Raw genomic sequence first — 19,410 nt, 5'->3', positions numbered from 1 at the left:
TGTGTTGGATAATTTTGCTCATGAGTCCGAAGTGCTCGGGATGCATAAGCAATAACCCGGTTGTTTTGCATAAGAACACAACCAAGGCCAATTCCGGAAGCGTCACAGTAGACATCAAAAGGCTGGTTACTATCTGGCTGAGCTAGTACTGGAGCAGTCGTCAGAAGTTTTCTTAAAGTGTGAAATGCTTCCTCACACTTCTCGTCCCAACGGAACTTAACTTCTTTCTTGAGTAGCTCAGTCATGGGTTTAGCTATCTTGGAGAAGTCGGGAATGAATCGGCGATAATATCCTGCCAATCCAAGGAAACTCCGTATTTGATGGACTGAAGTGGGAGGATTCCAGTCCATAACTTCTTGAACTTTGGTTGGATCAACCGATATGCCTTGACTGGAAATAGTATGTCCCAAAAATTTCACACTATCCAGCCAGAATTCACATTTTGAAAATTTGGCATAAAGGCGATGATCCCGTAATCGTTGAAGAACGACACGTAAATGGTTAGCATGGTCTTCTTTGGTTCTGGAGTAGATCAGAATGTCATCGATGAAGACCACGACGAATTTATCAAGCTCCGGCATAAATACGGAATTCATGAGATACATGAAATATGCCGGCGCATTTGTAAGTCCAAAAGACATGACCAGATATTCATAAAGTCCATATCTGGTTGAGAAAGCCGTTTTTGGAATGTCACTAGGCCTGATCTTGATTTGATGATAACCGGAGCGTAAGTCGATCTTAGAAAAGACCTTTGCTCCAGCTAGTTGATCAAACAAGATATCAATGCGGGGAAGAGGATACTTATTTTTAATAGTAACCGCATTGAGTGGACGGTAGTCGACACATAGTCTCAGACTATCGTCCTTCTTCTTGACAAAGAGAGCAGAACAACCCCAAGGTGAAGCACTAGGGCGGATATAACCTTTATCAAGAAGATCTTGCAACTGAATTTTCAGTTCTGCCAATTCGTTTGGAGGCATACGATACGGCCTTTTTGAAATTGGAGCAGTGCCCGGTTGAAGTTCGATGATAAATTCGATGTCTCGATCTGGTGGCATTCCAGGCAGATCGTCGGGAAAGACATCGGAGTATTCACATACTATAGGAATATCCTTGACTCTGATATCGGTGATAGCATAAGTACAAGGATACTGACATTCTGGCGGAGGCAGATAAAGAATAACGGCCCCACGATGTGGTGAATCAACTTCGATGACTCGAGAAGATATATCCAACCGTACTCGATGTTCTGTCATCCAGTTTGTCCCCAGTATAACATCGATACCCTCCAAACTTAATAAAACTAAATCAGTTTTAATCTCTTTACTACCCAGTTGAATTGGCACACTTTTAACTATTTGGTTAGAAGTGATATTTCCACCAGGGGTAGAAATCATATATGACCCCTGGATAGGACAAGATTCAAGTCCTAGTCGGGTTCCACAGTTGTTATTAATAAAGCTATGTGTTGCTCCAGAGTCAAATAAAGTAACAACTGGTTGGTGGTGAATAGAAAATGTACCCGACATGACAGGAGCTCCATCTGGAAGTTCCGCCAAAGTGGTGAAGTTAATCCGTCCTTGACGGACTTGCATCACCGGCTTCTTTCCCTTATTCTGGTTTCCCTGGTTGGAGCTCTGCCCTGGAATGGATTTCTTAGGCCGCGGGCAATCTCGAATGAGATGATCCGCACTTCCGCAATTGTAGCAGCGATAGTTGTTGCCCTTCTGTGGCACTTGCGGAACATTTGGCCGTTGGCCAGATTGTTGTGCTTGTTGCGGGGGCACAGGAGGTCTGAACCTTCCTTGCTGCTGAGGCGGCCTAAAAACCAATCTTCCCGTAGGGGCATTGCGTTGTGGTGCTCTGGGCGGCGTATTGGGAACAACCCGATACCTCGGTGGTTGAGCACTTGAGGATCCGGCAGGGTTCTTTCGCTTCTTCTCGGCATAATGTGCCACAATGCAGTCTTCTTGAGTCAAGGCCATGTTGACAAACTCACTGAAAGTGTTTGCCTTCACAAGGTTCAGGCGTTCTTTGAGTTTGGTGTTAAGGCCTCGGCGAAAACGGTCTTGCTTCTTGGTATCATTATCTGCATGATACCCTGCGTACTGGCACAGATGATTGAAATTCTGTGCGTACTGCAAAACTGTATTGGCACCTTGTGTGAGGGCAAGGAACTCGTTAAGCTTTCGCTCCAATAATCCTGCGGGTATATAATGCGCTCGGAAAGCAACCTGAAATTCATCCCATGTGATGACATGCCCTGCAGGTTGCATGGCATAAAAATTGTCCCACCAGATTCTAGCAGCACCACGAAGTTGTTGAGCAGCAAAAGAAGCCTTGCTAGAATCCGCACATGGTATGGTTAGGAGAGCGAACTTCGACTCGATAATGTGGAGCCAGGCATCGGCATCTAATGGTTCCTCGGCCTTACTGAAGAAAGGCGGCTGGGTACTAAGGAAATCTTGGTAGCTAGCCACAGGAGGATTACGATCATCCCTACCTCCTCGGAATTGTTGCTGCTGATTCAGTTGAGCTTGAACCAACATATTAAGTAATTCCGTTTGCCGAGCCATGACTTCGGCAAGGTTGGGAGGAGGTGGTGGTGGTTGCTGAGAACCACTAGCTTGATCAGCCCTGAAACCCTCGGGGGTTCCTCTTGTAGCTCCAACCATCTGAAATAAAGGAGATGTCCATTATTAACCATATATCCTTACTCCCAATTTCAGAAGACATAATCAATGCATATATTCCGCAAATCATCTTATCTCAAAATTTAAAGATAATGAACAAGATGATGAAACCGGAAATTATATTACATTGCTAACTCAGATAGTTCTCACATCGCATGTCAAAGGTTCACTACATAGGCCATCTATGTTACATCAAATGGCGGGAAGTTTGACTACTTAAACTATTACATTTCCTTAAATTACATCTCGAAAGCTGACGATTTTACTAAAAATCGTCGAAATTTCCTACAGAAGACTGACTGCCAGAAAGAGAGTGATGGGGACTAATAACAGGGTCCCCATGCTCAGAATCAATTTCTGAAATACCCTCAATTTCCTCTGGGTCTTCTTCTTCTTCCTCTTCAGGTACGAGGGGTATAGCAAGAAGGATGGGTTGCTGCTGTAATTCTTCAATATGCGCCTGAGCATCATCCGCTTCGAGCATCAGATCATGAATATGCTCTTGTAGAAATTCTATAACAGCATCACGTTGGGTGATAAGATGATCACTCTCCATGATCTGATCTTCGCGGTGAAGAATTGTTTCATCTCTAGCTGCAATGATTTCATCTTTTTGGGTTACCAAAGCTTGTAGCTCTTCTATTTGGGTCACTCGGTGATCAGCATTCCGATAGTGGCCTTGAGCCACACTGGTTATCTGATTTACCCCATGACGCAGTAGCTTTTGGTAACGGTATTGCACATCCATAAACCTGGTAACGATACGGACGGTTTCTTCAGCTACATCCCCTAACAAATGACCATAATGGTCTGTCCGAACATCCCAGTCCGAATTACTTGGGTCTATGGTAGGAAATAACCCAATAGGATATGCAGCAACTTCAATCGGATGTTGATTGCAGAAGAGTTTGATTCCTTCTAAAGCAGCAGTTTCAAGAGTATCTACTAAACGATATCCAACCACTTCCACTTCTATGGGAGGCCATAAGGAGCGGAAAGGGTGTTGAGGAATTATCATCTTAACCCTGCAGCGGAAAACTCCTTCTTCAAGATACTCTACCCCATCATACATAGGAGGCTCTGTATAATGGAACATACTCAAGGATTCCCACAAAAGACGAGGAAACCCTTCCCAATGTAAACCATTGGTGTGAAAGTGCCCCTCCTGATCCCAAAAGGTACTAGTAGGAGCAGCCATCTGCGACAACAATGCAAATGGTAAGATATTTTTACCCTGTTGAAAAAGCTTACAAGGTAAAATGGATTAAGATAGTGAATTCTGATAATAGCAAAGGCTGGAAATCAGATGGATGACTAAGATACCCATCTAAGGATTCTTACTTACCCAAATTAAGAAATACCGACACATTGCCTATTTCTTAATTTAAACATTTAATTTGTTTATTTAAAGGATTTATGCATGCACGTACTAAACGATCTCACAACTAAAAATAACTGCCAAGTAATCTTGGTCTTACGTGGTTAGTTACGGTGGCACAATATAAATACGTCTCTCCCTATTAACTAGTCGATAAACCCTGTTCGTCCTAGTTTCGGAATCGTGGTTAGTGTACCTGCAGAAAACCACAATGCATATATATATATCCAATGAACCTTTCATGCCAGCATGTCATGAAAGCGTCCCCATTCATTACTGTTCACTATAGAAACAGCATCTGTACAATTACCGCCGTACAGACAACGTTAACATACGTTATTGAATAACGTACTCACGGGGTACCGCAAAATGCGGGGGTATGAACAGCGATCGCCATACCCTGCGCCGAACCATATACTCCCAATGTAGTCAACCAAGGTTGGTACATTGGCAGCATCTCAAGTAGGCCACTGCTTGAGAAACAGCGTTCGGTTCGCATCACCGACAGGAAGGCCAAGCTCCCTCAGTTGGCTGAGGATTCTTACCTTCTTACCTCCCGATCGAAGATGTCGTTACATAATGTAAAGTTGAATTGTGCATGAAAGTAAGTTTTCAACTGAAAAGTAATGCTAGAAGTTAGTCATATATATACATATCACAGCCACCTTTAATTCCCATAATAGTATTACCCTAGGGCTTACGTACTATACATAATCCTTAACGAACCAACGTAGTTCGCAAATACTTGATTAATGAAATTTTATACTAAAAATTACTTTTTAAGGCTAATTATATCTCCAGGGTACACTTGTTAGCTCTGATACCAGCTGTGGCAGAACCAACCTGAATTATACCGACTCAAGTACGCGAGTCCTCACTGGAGGGCTACCTCGCACTTCAAACGGTATAAAACTATTGGTCTGTCGGGTAACGTCCCGATGAACCACCGAGCGCAGGATCCAACAAGGTACCTCACACGAAGGTGAGTCCAGAGATACAATGCCCAAAATAATTTACACCACAGGCAGTTATATTACAAAAGTACACAAAATAACATTTGTTCTTACAGAAGAGAGTTTATTACATCACAAGTTCGAGTTTCTGATTAAAGTAGCGGAATATGAAAAGCGTAGTTATTATACACGGCGTCATTACAGATATTATGCTAGCCCTGGCATAATATCACTCGGCGGGGTCTGTGTTGGCCGGGGACGGATCCCATTCCACGGACCAACCATCAGGCAAAGGGTAAGGCCACGGTGTAATGAACGCGGGCTCCTCAGAAGGATTACCTGGAGTAAATAAATGAAAGCAAGGCTGAGTATACTAATACTCAGCAAGACTTACCCGGAATTGGGTATATCTTAGCCCATAACTAGACTCATGCTGGCTTTTAGCTTTGGGTAGGGTTTTCAGCTGAAAAGCAACAAAGAGTAGATCCTTATTTTCAATTTTTAGCTTTCAGGTTCTAGTTGAATTAACCATCTTAAGTAAGCACCTATAACTATCCAATCATGGTAGAATCTTTACTTAAACATCATCTTTGATGATCAAATAGTTGCTCTTGTTACTCTATGTGATAAAGGGGATAAGCAGTCTCATACATCGTGAGAGGCGGACGATTCTGAATCGAGATTCAACCCTTGCAAGGTAAACCTAACACACACGCTTGGAACACCACAGGGTAATTCCAAGCAACCGTTTGCCTTTCATTCCGACTCGTGGATCAGATCCACCACAAGCGACTGTAGGTCATACGCACTACAAAAGTGCAGGACGTACGTCTGTAGCGCGACTACAAAAACCCGTACTCCTGGTTGCCCAGCAACACATATGCCTACACGTCGAACAGAGTAACCAAAAGAAGCAAATACATGTGGTGGGAGGTATGTCCACTCCTCGGGCCGATCGGTTACTAGGCTTACCGCTTACCATATTTCACGGCATGTGGCTAGTACTTTCAAATGCTTAACCACCGCTACCACACACTGCGACCTTATCAAATTCATCAACACAGACGGGGTATCATCTTGACCATGATACCTCATAAAACTCCCGTCCGGTATCCTTATAGTGATAACAAGAATGTAAACATTACAATTCCTAAATCGCGCGAGTGACAGGAAATCACTCGACTTCTACCGGTCCTATAAGCAGAGCAGCTAGTCGGACTCCAATTCTAGTGTTCATTACATTGGTTCCTAGAATAATGCAACTAAGTTTTTCCCAAACAACTCCTAAGAACCTAATGCATAATATAAATATAAATAATATAGGTTGCAGTGTAATAAAGTAGAGGTCGTGTCCGGGGCTTGCCTTCGCTGGTGGGGTTGGGGTTAGTCAAATTATTTTCTTCCGAACCTTGGTTCGGGGCTTCAGAGGAATCTGTAACAAGAATCCCGGGGTCTTCAGAATAACCTTCTTCTTGTTCCGGGATCAACTGATAATCCCCGTCAGCGAGAGTGGTCGAGTCTACATGAGATGCAAATTACGAGTTATAGAATGCCTTTACCTTTAGTTTACTTCCCGATAAAGTTGCAATCTGATATAAATAACCTTTTATTTTGATATATCTCCTAATTACTTTGTACTGGGCAGTCATTTATTGAGTACTAATAAATTTACTTAGATTCATTAAACAATGAATTTAGCTAAGTTAAGTGTTCCATTTAGTAGCATGGAGCAGCAGGTGGTGTGGTTTCCATTAATATTTATATTAAAAACTTTACATATTAACCTTTTAATTTTAAGTTGCCATTACCTTATATATCTAATATATTATACCTAATTTAATTATCATTTAATTTCTTGGTTAAAAATTTAATAACATGCCATAATAGTACAAAACAGGACCTTAATCTATTTTCATGATTTTAGAACATTTAAAACTATATTTATTAATCATACTATGTAGACTACACATTATTTTTAACAAAATCTATACAAGAAGAAAATATTACTAAAGTACAAGATTAATTATTTTTCTTCAATTTCACATGTTAAAAGAAAATTATTGGCACTGGTTTTACTAATTTATTATTTTTCTATGAATTACTATGTAATTTTTAAGCCTACAAGCAATTAACTTTGATATTTAAATTAGGTCATCAAGCATTCAAAAACTGAAGTCGACCTTTAAAGCAAAGTTACAGATCTTTGTTAAAGATTCTAACAAAATTTAGTTTACCATTTTATGATTTTTCCTTAAAGAGATATGGTATTTCTAAGTTAACAGCAAAAAATTACATAAGGAGGTCCTTGGCTACTATTCCACTGAGTCTAGGGCTTTGCAAGAAACCCCCTGGGTTTCTTTTCCTTCTAACCCGAGGTCCCTGGCTGGGAACCCGAACAGAGCAGAGTGGTGGCGGCCGTGTTCCGGCGACGGTGGTCGCCGGCGGTGAGGTCCAAGGGCAGGAATCGGGTCAGGGGCTTACTGCTGTCATGTTGGGCTACGTGTCGTGGACGAGGACGGCCGGAACAGTGAAGTTCGACTTGAACCCGAGGTGACGGCGGAGGGGTCGACGGCGACGAGGGTGCTCCGGCGATGAACGGGGGCCAAGATCCTGCGCACGAGAACCAGTGAGCCGTGAGGAACGTGCACGTGCCATCAATTTGATGAAAACATGCTGGATCAAGAGAGTTCGACGGAGACCGAGGCGGCGGCGGCGAGGAAGATCGCCGGCGAGCGTCGGGAAGACGCTGTGGTGCACCAGAGGGTCAATGGATGGGTCGGACAGCTTCAAGGGGATGATGTGGTTCTGTTAAGGGTGATGTGGTGGCTCGGGAGTACCTGCAACGAGCTGCCCACGGTGAGGCCGAGGGCGGCGGCGGATGGCGATCGTCGGCGACGAGGTTTCAACAGAAATTGGAGGACCACGAGTGGTCGGGGAGCACCAGTGGACTACGGGTAAGCTTGTGCGTGTGCTGGCTGGGGCGGAGGTGGTCCGGTGTGGGCTGTCCACGGGCGGGTGATGCACGGCCGGAGAGGAACGGGACGACGGCGAGGAAATGCCGTTCGGTTTCGGGAAAATTGGACACTGGGAGTAGCAGCTCAGCGTGTGGGTGTTGTTGTGGTGCTGCTGCGCGCGAAAGGGAGAGGGTTAATGCACCGGGGTAGCCTGTCCACGACGGCGAGGAGGTGGCGGCCGGAAAAGGGCTCGGGCACGTCGTGGCGCGCGTGGGAGAAGCCACCAGGGGAGAGGAAAGAAGCCGAGACTGGGAGGGGATGACGCGTGGAAGAGTTTTGCAGCTGGAGGTGGCGCTCGGGGCGCGGGATCGACGGCGAGCGGCGGGGGCAGAAGCGGCGCAGAGAGGGAAGCGGCGCGCGCCAGAGGAAGACGAAGCAGGGGGTGTCAGGAGGACTAATTCGTAAATTCCAAAGAGTTCAGGGACCCCACTGTAATCTAAAGTTTTCTCACTGCTACAAGGGTCAAATGGAAAAGTGTTCAACATGAAAGTTGTAGAGAATTTCAAATCCTACAAGATTGCTTTAGGGTTCAAGTTCCAAATCTCAAAGAATAAAGTTTTATTTTAAACTTTAGAGTGTCATTCAATTTATACACTTTGTCTTGTAATTCCAACAATTTGCTTTAATGCTTAGGGTCTTTTTGCAAGTTTTCCTGCAGTCATCATTACTAGTTCTTTTTACACTTTAGTCCTTAGGTAAAATTGAGTTTTACTTTTATCTTTTACCATTTCACATGTAAGTCCTTATATGTTTGTAATAATTACATAAAGGTCCTTAATTTCATATTAAGCCTATTTCCCTTAGTGTTTATTTATCTTTTGCTCTTTTCTTTTCTATAACCATCTGAAATTTGACACTTAGGATCATTTCCACATACTTGCACATGAAAATTTATAAGACTTGAAATTTACAAATGTACCCTTATTGCTTTGTACACTCGTATACACTATATCCTGCTTACATATTCTACACCTAAACTTAGTATCTATTTGATTAACTACCTGGATATCACAGCGGCGCTGGGTCGCCGGAGCTCGGCTCCGCGGCGGCGCTTCGCCGGCGCTGGGCAAACGTGACCATTCGGGCTCCATTTGGAACGAGGTCAGGTCTGGGAGCTAGCGCGCAACATGGTGAACACGTCTAGGCGGTCAAGAAAGCGGTTTAGGGTTCGGGTTGGGGTTCTCCACGGCGGGGCGTCTCGGGTTCGCCGGCGTAACGCGTGAGCGCGGTTCCGGCCACTGGGGTGACCCACTGGCCACGATGTTGGGTGCAAAAGGGAGTGTGGGTCGGGGGTGGTGCCCACCTAGGCACGAATTGAACCGAGATGGCCTGCTGGGGCGCGACGGCGGTGCTCGGCGGGGAGGGCGGTGCGGTGCTCGTGGACGGGTCGATGCGGCGATGCCCCAGGCGCCCTGGCACCTCGGTGATGCCCCAGGAGTTGAGGCGACGCTGCTGCGCGGCTCCGGCAGGGCAGGGGTGGGACAGAACGGCGGTCCGCGGCGGAGCAGGGGAGCCGAGCGACTGAGCAAGGCGGCTGCGGTGCTGAGCGTCGGTGGCGGCGGCGGGGACTAGGGTTAGGGTGCAGGGGGGTTGGAGCTGCTACTTGTAGAGCGGCGGGACCACCTTGGCGTGCGGGCCCGAGAGGAGGAGATCGCCGGGGACCTCGGAGGGGCCGTTGCGCCGGAGAAGAAAGGGGAAGAGGGAGTAGAGGGCGCTGACGCGCGGGCCCGGGTGATCAGACAGAGAGGGAAGGGGCCGGCGCTGAGGAAGAGTTGGGCTGGGGATGCGCTGAGCTCGGGCGTGGGAAGGAAAGTGGGCCGGCTTGGCCCATGCGGGGAAAGGGGAAGGGGAGAGAGAGGGCCCGAGAGGGAAAAGAGAGAGAAGAGGAAAGCTGGGCCGCTGGGAGAGAGCCGGCCCAAGAGAGTTGGCTGCCTTCCTTTTCTCTTCTTTTTCTTTTCTTTTCCCACTCCTAACTATTCAAACAATCTATTTGAATTCAAATAAGTTTAAATCCAAACCCTATAAATTCAACACAAGGAAAATTATGCTGCAGCATGAATGCACAAACCTGTTGACCTTATGATAAATTTTAATTACCTGCGTTATAAAATTACTTTAAATGCAAGATAAAATAGAGGAAACCTTGGAAATTTTATTTAAGCCCAAATAATCCTTAAAATCCGAGGAAATTACCTTAGGGTGTTACACCATCTGCAACAACGACAACAGTCAGCAGATGAAGCAGCCCCAGCAGTCATTTGGATGAGCCCACGTCAATCACATCGACGCGCAGGAGGCTCAAGAAGCTCATGACGTAGTGCTCGGTGAGTACCTAGTCAACTCAACTCTGTCAACAGTACTATTTGATTCTGGAGCATCGCACTCGTTCATATCCTCAAGTTTTGTGGAAAAACATAAAATACCTACAGTACTACTAAAAACACCCTTATTTACCCGGACGCCTGGAGGCGACATCAATTGTCAATTAGGTTGTCCACGGGTAAGGATCAATTTAAGTGGGGTAGAATTTCTAGCAGACTTGGTAGTACTTAAGTCTGGGGGAATAGACGTGATCCTTGGAATGGACTGGTTAAGCCGACACAATGGTTTCATAGGTTGTACTGACAAAGTGGTACACCTAACAAACCCCGAAGGAGTACAAGTAATCTGCCATACCCGGGAAAGTGAGTTTAACCTGATGGTGTTTAGCATGGAAGCCAAGCCCTTAGAAGAAGTCCCGGTAGTAAACGAATACCCAGATGTCTTCCCTGAAGAACTTCCCGGTATGCCACCAGATAGGGATATAGAGTTCGTCATTGACCTTATCCCTGGGACCTCCCCTATAGCCAAGAGACCCTATAGGATGGCGGCCTCTGAGTTGACGGAGTTAAAGAAGCAACTAGAAGAACTGCAACAAATTGGCTTCATCAGACCAAGCTCGTCACCATGGGGAGCCCCAGTTCTATTTGTCAAGAAGAAAGATGGGAGTATGAGGTTGTGTGTAGATTACCGAGCACTGAACGAGGTTACCATTAAGAATAAGTACCCCCTCCCCAGGATTGATGACCTTTTCGATCAGCTAAAAGGAGCCAAGTACTTTTCCAAGATCGATCTAAGGTGAGGATATTTTCAGCTCAAGATTAGAGAAAGTGACATCCCTAAGACAGCTTTTGTCACCCGTTACGGGTAGTTTGAGTTCACCGTAATGTCCTTCGGACTAACCAATGCCCCTACCTATTTTATGAACCTCATGAATAAAGTATTCATGGACGAGCTAGATAAGTTTGTCGTAGTTTTTATCGACGACATACTTGTCTACTCCAAGAGTATTCAGGAACATGAACAACATCTGCGGGTAGTATTGGAAAAGCTGAGAATACATCGGCTATATGCCAAATTTAGTAAGTGCGAATTCTGGCTAGAGAGAGTAGCTTTCCTTGGTCATATTCTGACCGCGGAAGGCGTAGCAGTGGACCTAGAGAAGGTCAAAGCAGTTTCCAACTGGCAGCGACCGACCAATGTTAGTGAAATCAGGAGTTTTCTTGGATTAGCTGGGTACTATCGGAGATTTATCGAGGGATTCTCCAAGATAGCCCGACCCATGATGGAACTTCTTAAGAAGGAGAAGAAGTTCGCCTGGACGGAATCTTGTGAAAGAAGTTTTCAAGAATTGAAGCAAAGGCTGACAACTGCCCCAGTGCTGACCCTGCCGGACATTCATCGGGATTTTTTCATTTATTGTGACGCATCCCGACAAGGATTAGGGTGTGTGCTGATGCAAGATGGGAAAGTCGTTGCATATGCCTCCCGCCAACTCAGGACTCATGAGCAGAACTATCCGACCCATGATTTGGAATTTGCAGCCGTAGTGCATGCCCTTAAGATTTGGAGACATTATTTGATTGGAAATAAGTGTGAGATTTACACCGACCATAAGAGTCTGAAGTATATCTTCACCCAGCCGGATTTGAACTTAACGCAAAGAAGATGGTTGGAGTTGGTGAAGGACTACAATTTGGAAATCCATTATCACCCTGGAAAAGCGAACGTGGTGGCAGATGCCTTAAGCCGGAAATCCTATGGACCCAAAGATGACCATCTGCGTGAGGAAATAGCACGATTAAATGTGCACATTGTTCCTCGAGGTTCCAGCCATGTGCTGAACATCCAATCAACACTAGAGGATAGAATTAGAGAGGCTCAAAGCTCGGATCAGGAGTTAATAAAGATCTGCAAACAAACTGGAGAAAATAAAGCACCGGGTTTCAGAGTGGACGCTAAGGGAGCGTTATGGTACCAGAATAGGATTTGTGTACCCCAGAATGGAGACTTCCGGCGGATAATCATGGACGAAGCCCATAACTCGGCCTACTCCATCCACCCAGGATCCACCAAAATGTATATGGACATAAGGCAAAAGCATTGGTGGAATGGAATGAAGGCGGATATTGCACGATTTGTGGCTCATTGTGATACTTGTCAAAGGATCAAGGCCGAACATCAAAAGCCAGCAGGATTATTGCAACCCCTACCCATTCCGGTTTGGAAATGGGATGAGATAGGAATGGACTTTGTGATAGGCCTACCTAGAACACAGAAGGGACACAATTCCATATGGGTGATAGTGGACCGACTCACTAAATCGGCTCATTTCATACCCGTACGAACTAGTTATGGTGGAGAAAAGCTGGGAAAGCTTTATATGGAAAACATAGTAAAGTTACATGGAGTGCCTAGCAGAATTGTCTCAGACAGAGGAACCCAATTCACCTCTAGGTTTTGGAAAAGCTTGCATCAAGCCATGGGCACCAAGTTAGATTTCAGCTCCGCATATCACCCACAGACGGATGGTCAAACCGAAAGGGTAAATCAGATTATGGAAGATATGCTAAGAGCATGCGTCCTGACCTATGGAAAGGATTGGGAGTAGAGTCTGCCTTATGCAGAATTCTCGTACAACAATAGTTACCAAGCCAGCTTGGGCATGTCGCCATTCGAAGCTCTTTATGGAAGGAAGTGCAAAACTCCCCTAATGTGGTCGGAGGTTGGAGAACGTGCCCTAGTAGGACCCGCACTTATAAAAGAAGCAGAAGAAAAAGTAGCGGAGATCCGCAAGAAATTGAAAGCGGCTCAATCCCGACAAAAGAACTACGCAGACAAGAAAAGGCGAGAAATAAGTTTCAACCCAGGAGACTTTGTTTATCTCAAGGTCTCACCTATTCGAGGGACGCAAAGATTTCAAATACAAGGAAAATTGGCCCCCCGATACATCGGACCGTACCAAGTTTTGAAGAAAGTCGGAGCCGTAGCATATCGTTTCGAGCTACCAGAAGAAATGTCGGATATACACCCAGTGTTTCATGTCTCGCAATTAAGAAAGTGTTTAAGGGTACCCGAGGCAGAACACGTGCTAGTAGAGGCAATAGATCTGCAGCCGGATTTACGATACTAAGAGATACCGGTCAAAATCTTGGACAATGTCACTAGGAGGACAAGGAACTCCGAAGTACAGATTTGCAGAGTTCAGTGGAGCAGACATGGGGTAGAAGAAGCGACATGGGAACGCGAAGATGCTCTAAAGAAGGAGTTTCCCCATCTGTTGAGGAGCCAGCCGAATCTCGGGGGCGAGATTCATTTTAAGTGGGGTAGGTTTGTGACATCCCAGAAAAATTTACCAAAGAAATCACACGCTAAAAATATCTTTTTCAGAAACCTTTTTGTCGAAGCCCTAATTCCCCTGAACCGGAACCGACACCCGAATCCGACCGCTGTCACGCCCCCCCCCCTTTTTTTTCTCCTCGCACAGCGTGCAAACATCGCGCGCGCGTGGCCGACCAGCCGCGGTCGCCGCCGCGAATATCGCCGGCGCACGTCACCCCTTTTTCTCCCTTTCTCTCTTTCCCTTTTTCCTTCCACCATTTCTTCTTTCTTTTTCCCCATTTTCCTTTCTTTCTCCTTCTCTTTTCTTTTCCTCCCCTTTTCTTTTTCCCTCCCTCCCTTTTCTTTCCTTCCTTTTCCCTCCTCCTCCCTTCTCCTCCCTTCTCCTCTCTCCTTCCTCTGCTCCCGAGCGCCGCTCGGCCGCGCGCCGGTCCTGCCCACGCCGCGCACGAGCCCTACCCCGGCCTCCCTCCGTGACGCGCACGCGCAACGCGTGGCCGTGCGCCACGCCGTGCCGCCCGCCGCTCGCACCCCCGGCCCTGGCCCACGCCTCGCCGCGCCGTGCGCGCACGCGCGCGCCCTCCCCTGCGCGTGTCCGCGCCGCCCGTCGCCCGCCGCGCGCGCTGCTGCTACAGTGCTCCGCACTGTGCCTCGCACTGCACCCACGTGCACCACACGCCGCTCCAAGACGGCCGCAAGCAGCCGAACGCCATTAATGGCGCCCGCCGAGCTCGACAACCGGCCACCGCACGGCCCCCTCCTCCCCACCGCCTCATTCCGCCTATAAATAGGCCCACGCCCCGCTCACCCTTCCCCCACAGCCTCCACTGCCACCGCCCGCCGCCTTCCTAGCCCCCAACACCGCCACGTCGAGCCACCTAGCGCCGCCACCTCCTGCTCCCGTGGGCACGCCCCCTCGCTCCATCTCGGTCCAAGGTGAGGCCGGGGATGGAATCCCCTTGCCCCCCTCTCTCTTTTGCCCCTAACCCCGGATGCCGCCGCGCCCTGGGCCGCCGGAATCGGCCAGGCGCCGGACCTTCCCTCCCCTCCTCTGTTCTCTGCCGATGGGAGGAAGAAGAAAGGGGAAACTTTCCCCTAGGCCCTCCCCTTTCCCCTATTCCTTCAAGAGCCCTTCCACCCTTTACATTCTTTTGCAAAAGAAACCCTGTCCTTTCTGATAATCCGAAATACACCCTTCACCATACAAATCTAATATCAAATAAACCCTTGCACCTTTCGGTTATGCCCCAAATGTTTCTGAAATTTATAACCAAGTCCTTTTCCGTTTCATAACCATTTACAAATGAGCCCCTGGGCCCTTGTTTAGACCCTAACACCCCGTTAACTTATCATTTCATGTACCAAACGATCTCCGATCAACCCGAAACTTTACCACGCCCTTTCTAGTATAGTTCTAACCATGCCATTAAGAAACCACCCAAAAATATTACCCCTATCTCCATAACTAAATTATTTTTGATTCAAGCTCAATGATAAAAGCTTTTAGCTCTTTCGCTTGATTGTGTGCCTGTTTGTTTGCGTCATAGGACACGGAGTGAACGAGGAAGGTCCCGACCGTGATCAAGTGAACGAGGACCAGTTTTGCGACCCCGAACCCGAGGGACAGTGCTTCGATCAGGACCTCTCGCAAGGATTTGAGGATGGCAAGTTCGATCCCGCCCTTTGATGCATGTTTCTACCCTAGTTTTTATGAACACAACCTGTTGGCCTGTTTTATAAAAATGCATGGTTTTGCTTGAGAATACATGGTAGGATAGCCACCCTTGTTTTGCGATAACCACCCCTTGTTTTGTGATGACTATTCCTTGACCACCTGTTTTATAAATAAAAACGTGTGTGTGTGGGAAGAGATAAAATGTGGTTTTGAAAGATGAGTTAGACGGGATGGATGGCATTTCTGTGTGAATTGCCGTTGGTGTGCTCGTACCTGTGTGGTTGAGCAAGGAAGGGAGATATCCATCTTGTCGCCCCTAAGGACCGAGTTGATGTGTCATCTCACCTAGCTTCCTGTGGTGCAAACCACTTGACCGTTGTATGGGCAACGGCTTAGCATAAACCCCACTAGTTAGTCTGATAGCCATCAGGAGAGCTGAGAGCAACGGGTGGTCAAGGAGAAGGGATAAGCTTTGTGTGACTTATGCCCCGGTTAAACCTCGGAGATAGGTCGAATGACCCCTTGATGGATCCCGTGGTGGCTAGTCAGGTTTAGCTAAGGTGGGTAATGGCTTTGTTGGGATCTGCACTGACACTAAGGTGATCGTGCTGTGGTACCCCACCTGTGGGTAAAGTTGCACACCTCGGCAGAGTTAAAATCTATTCGAATAGCCGTGCCCACGGTATTGGGCAAGTTATGGTGTGGTCACATAACTAGTGTTTCTCTCTGGGATGGTTGGACTGGTGTGGGTTGTTTGGAAAGTGTCCGGCAGTTATGCCGTGTGCTACGGCGGACGGGGAATCCGGTAGCAGCTTAAAACTTGGATCCTGTGTGGATCAACAACATGTGCTCCTTGGTACTTAAAAACTTGTTTTGAAATATATTTTTAAACGAACCTTTGCATATAACCGAGTTTTCCGCAAATGAACCCTAACCTTATCCTTGGACTGTCCTGTGCATTGATTTCTGCTATAACCCCCCCCCTCCCCCCGTGGGTGTGATTGGACTTGCTGAGTACGTTTGTACTCACCCCACTCTTACTTTTTACAGCAGAAGATCCAGACTACCTCCCCGAAGACGTCGAGTAGGGTTTCGTCCTGCACCCAGTCTTGCCTATGGTTAAGGCCACCGCTGGAGTTCCGCATGGCGCAAGACTCTGATGACCCTCTTTTCGTAGCTAGTGTAGTAGTGCGGGTTTTAGTTGTAATCCTCGCGATAGTGGCGCTTCACTGCCCATTACCGCGTAGAGTTGTACGGTGATGTACCATCTGATGTAATCAAAGTGTTATCAGCCTCTTGGGACTGATAAAGCATCACTATTAAGTCTTCCCTGATGGGGGAACTGATCGAGCATAGTCTAAATGTACACCCACAGGCTGTGCCTAAAAAGCAACGCCTTCAAAGGTTTGGTCACGACCAGCGTGAGGCAATTAAACGGAAAATAGCTAAACTCATCGCGGCTGGCTTCATTAAAGAAGTAATCCATCCAGAGTGGGTAGCTAATCCTGTCCTTGTAAGGAAAAAGAATAATGAATGGAGAATGTGCATTGATTACACTGATCTCAATAAGCATTGCCCAAAGGATCACTTCGGGCTACCACGCATTGATCAAGACGTCAACTCGACGACGGGTTGTGTACTCCTCTGCTTCCTTGATTGTTATTCAGGATATCACCAGATCGTGCTCAAGGAGGAGGATCAAATCAAAACCGTATTCATCACCCCGTTTGGGACGTATGCTTACAAAACTATGTCTTTCGGGTTGAAAAACGCAGGAGCAACCTATCAGCGCGTGATTCAGATGTGTTTTGCTGATCAGCAGCATCGGAACGTTGAAACCTACATGGATGATGTGGTCATCAAGACCAAGAATCCCGATGACCTGATTGCAGACTTGGAAGAGACGTTCAGCAGCCTACGCAGGTTTCGGTGGAAGCTCAACCCAACTAAATGCGTTTTTGGAGTACCATCAGGGAAATTGCTCGGGTTCATCGTCAGCAACCGGGGAATTGAAGCCAATCCTGTGAAGATTACGACCATCACTGATATAGGGGCTCCAGCCACAATCAAAGATGTGCAGAAGCTAACATGCTATATGGCAGCCCTGAACAGGTTCATCTCCTAGCTCGGGGAGAGAGGACTACCCTTCTTCAAGCTCCTGAAACGCCAAGACAAGTTCCAGTGGACGGAGTAGGCCGAGCGAGCCTTGCAAGACCTGAAACATCACCTTCAGTCTCCTCCGGTCCTTACAGCACCATTGCCGGAAGAAGATCTACTACCCTACATTGCGGCAACAACTCATGTTGTCAGCAGTGCCATTGTAGTCGAGCGCAGCGAGGAAGGCCATGCGTTTGGAGTGCAGAGGCCCATGTACTTCGTCAGTGAGGTACTCTCCAAATCCAAGGTACGATACCTGGCAGTTCAGAAACTCTTATATGCAATTCTGATTACATCGAGAAAGTTGCACCATTACTTCGATGAGTACAAGATCATTGTGATTACGGATTTTCCGTTGTCGGATATTCTCCATAATCAATATGCCACGGGGCGTATACCAAAGTGGGCAGTGGAACTGGGGGCCTTGTCTATCGACTTCAAGCTACGCACTGCAATCAAGTCTCAAGCTCTAGTCGATTTTATGGCTGAGTGGAGAGAGAATCAAATTCCAACTCCAGTCAACAAGCCAGAGCACTGGACCATGTACTTCGATGGGTCTCTTAAGCTCGATGGCGGCGGTGCTGGAGTCTTGTTTATTTCTCCAAGAGGTGAACAACTGAAGTATGTCCTCCAGATCCTTTGGGAGGTATCCAATAATGAAACCGAATATGAAGCACTGCTTCACGGGCTGCGTTTAGGGATATCACTAGGCATCAAGCGACTTCTTGTATATGGTGATTCACTTCTAGTCGTTCAGCAAGTCAACAAAGAGTGGGACTGCAACAAGGAGATGATGGACGCTTATGTACAGGAAGTGCACAAGCTAGAAAATAAATTTTCCGGCCTGAAGGTTCATCATGTGGTACGGGAGCATAATGTTGGAGCAGATATACTGTCCAAGCTGGGGTCCACCCGGGCACAGGTTCCAGTGGGAGTTTTCATCTAGGAGTTAAAGCAGCCATCCATCAAGCCCTCACCTCAGGTAACCACTGATGCTGGCCTTCAACAGCCCGATCGGGAGGTTATGATGATTGGAGAGGAATGGAGAGAGGCTTATATCAATTTCATCTAGGATCAAAGACTACCAGCGGGGATGGATGCAAGAAGCGCAGAGGCAGCTCGTGTCATGCACAGAAGTAAGGGTTTCGTCCTAGTCGACAATAAGCTCTACCGGTGTGGCGCACGATCAGGGGTGCTCATGAAGTGCGTCACGCGAGAAGATGGCTACGACATACTGCAGGAGATACATGAGGGCGTTTGGGGCAACCATGCAGCTTCAAGAACGCTGGTGGGGAAAGCATACAGAGCTGGTTTCTGGTGGCCCACCGCAGTGTCCGATGCTGAGGACCTCGTGCGGAGATGCTAAAACTGCAAATTCTTTGGCAAGCAATCTCACGTCCCAGCTCATAGTCTCATCACCATACCACCATCCTGGCCATTCGCTTGCTGGAGCCTTGATATGATTGGGCCCTTCACAATGGCGCCAGGCGGTTTCACCCATGAATTGGTGGCTATCGACAAGTTTACCAAGTGGATCGAGTACAAGCCGATAGCCAAGCTCACACCAAATCGAGTTTAAACAGGATTAGGAGATAAGGCTTGCTTTATCTCTTATTTATATTGTTTTCTACTCGTATGAGAGTAGGACTAGTCGGTACAGAAAGAAACTACTCAAGTTATACTCGGGTACGATTCCTTGGCTAGTATTGGACTAGGATTCATGTAACCCTATCCTCTCGGATATATAAGGGGGGCAGCGACCCCCTCAAAACACAACATCAACACCCAAGGCAATACAAACCACCATACAGGACGTAGGGTATTACGCACCTCGCGGCCCGAACCTATCTAAATCTTGTGTTCCTTGCACCTTCGAGTT

This window comes from Panicum hallii, chromosome 5 (genome assembly GCF_002211085.1).
Source record: "Panicum hallii strain FIL2 chromosome 5, PHallii_v3.1, whole genome shotgun sequence".
Lineage (NCBI taxonomy): Eukaryota > Viridiplantae > Streptophyta > Magnoliopsida > Poales > Poaceae > Panicum > Panicum hallii.
Note: the sequence above shows the minus strand (reverse complement) of the source record.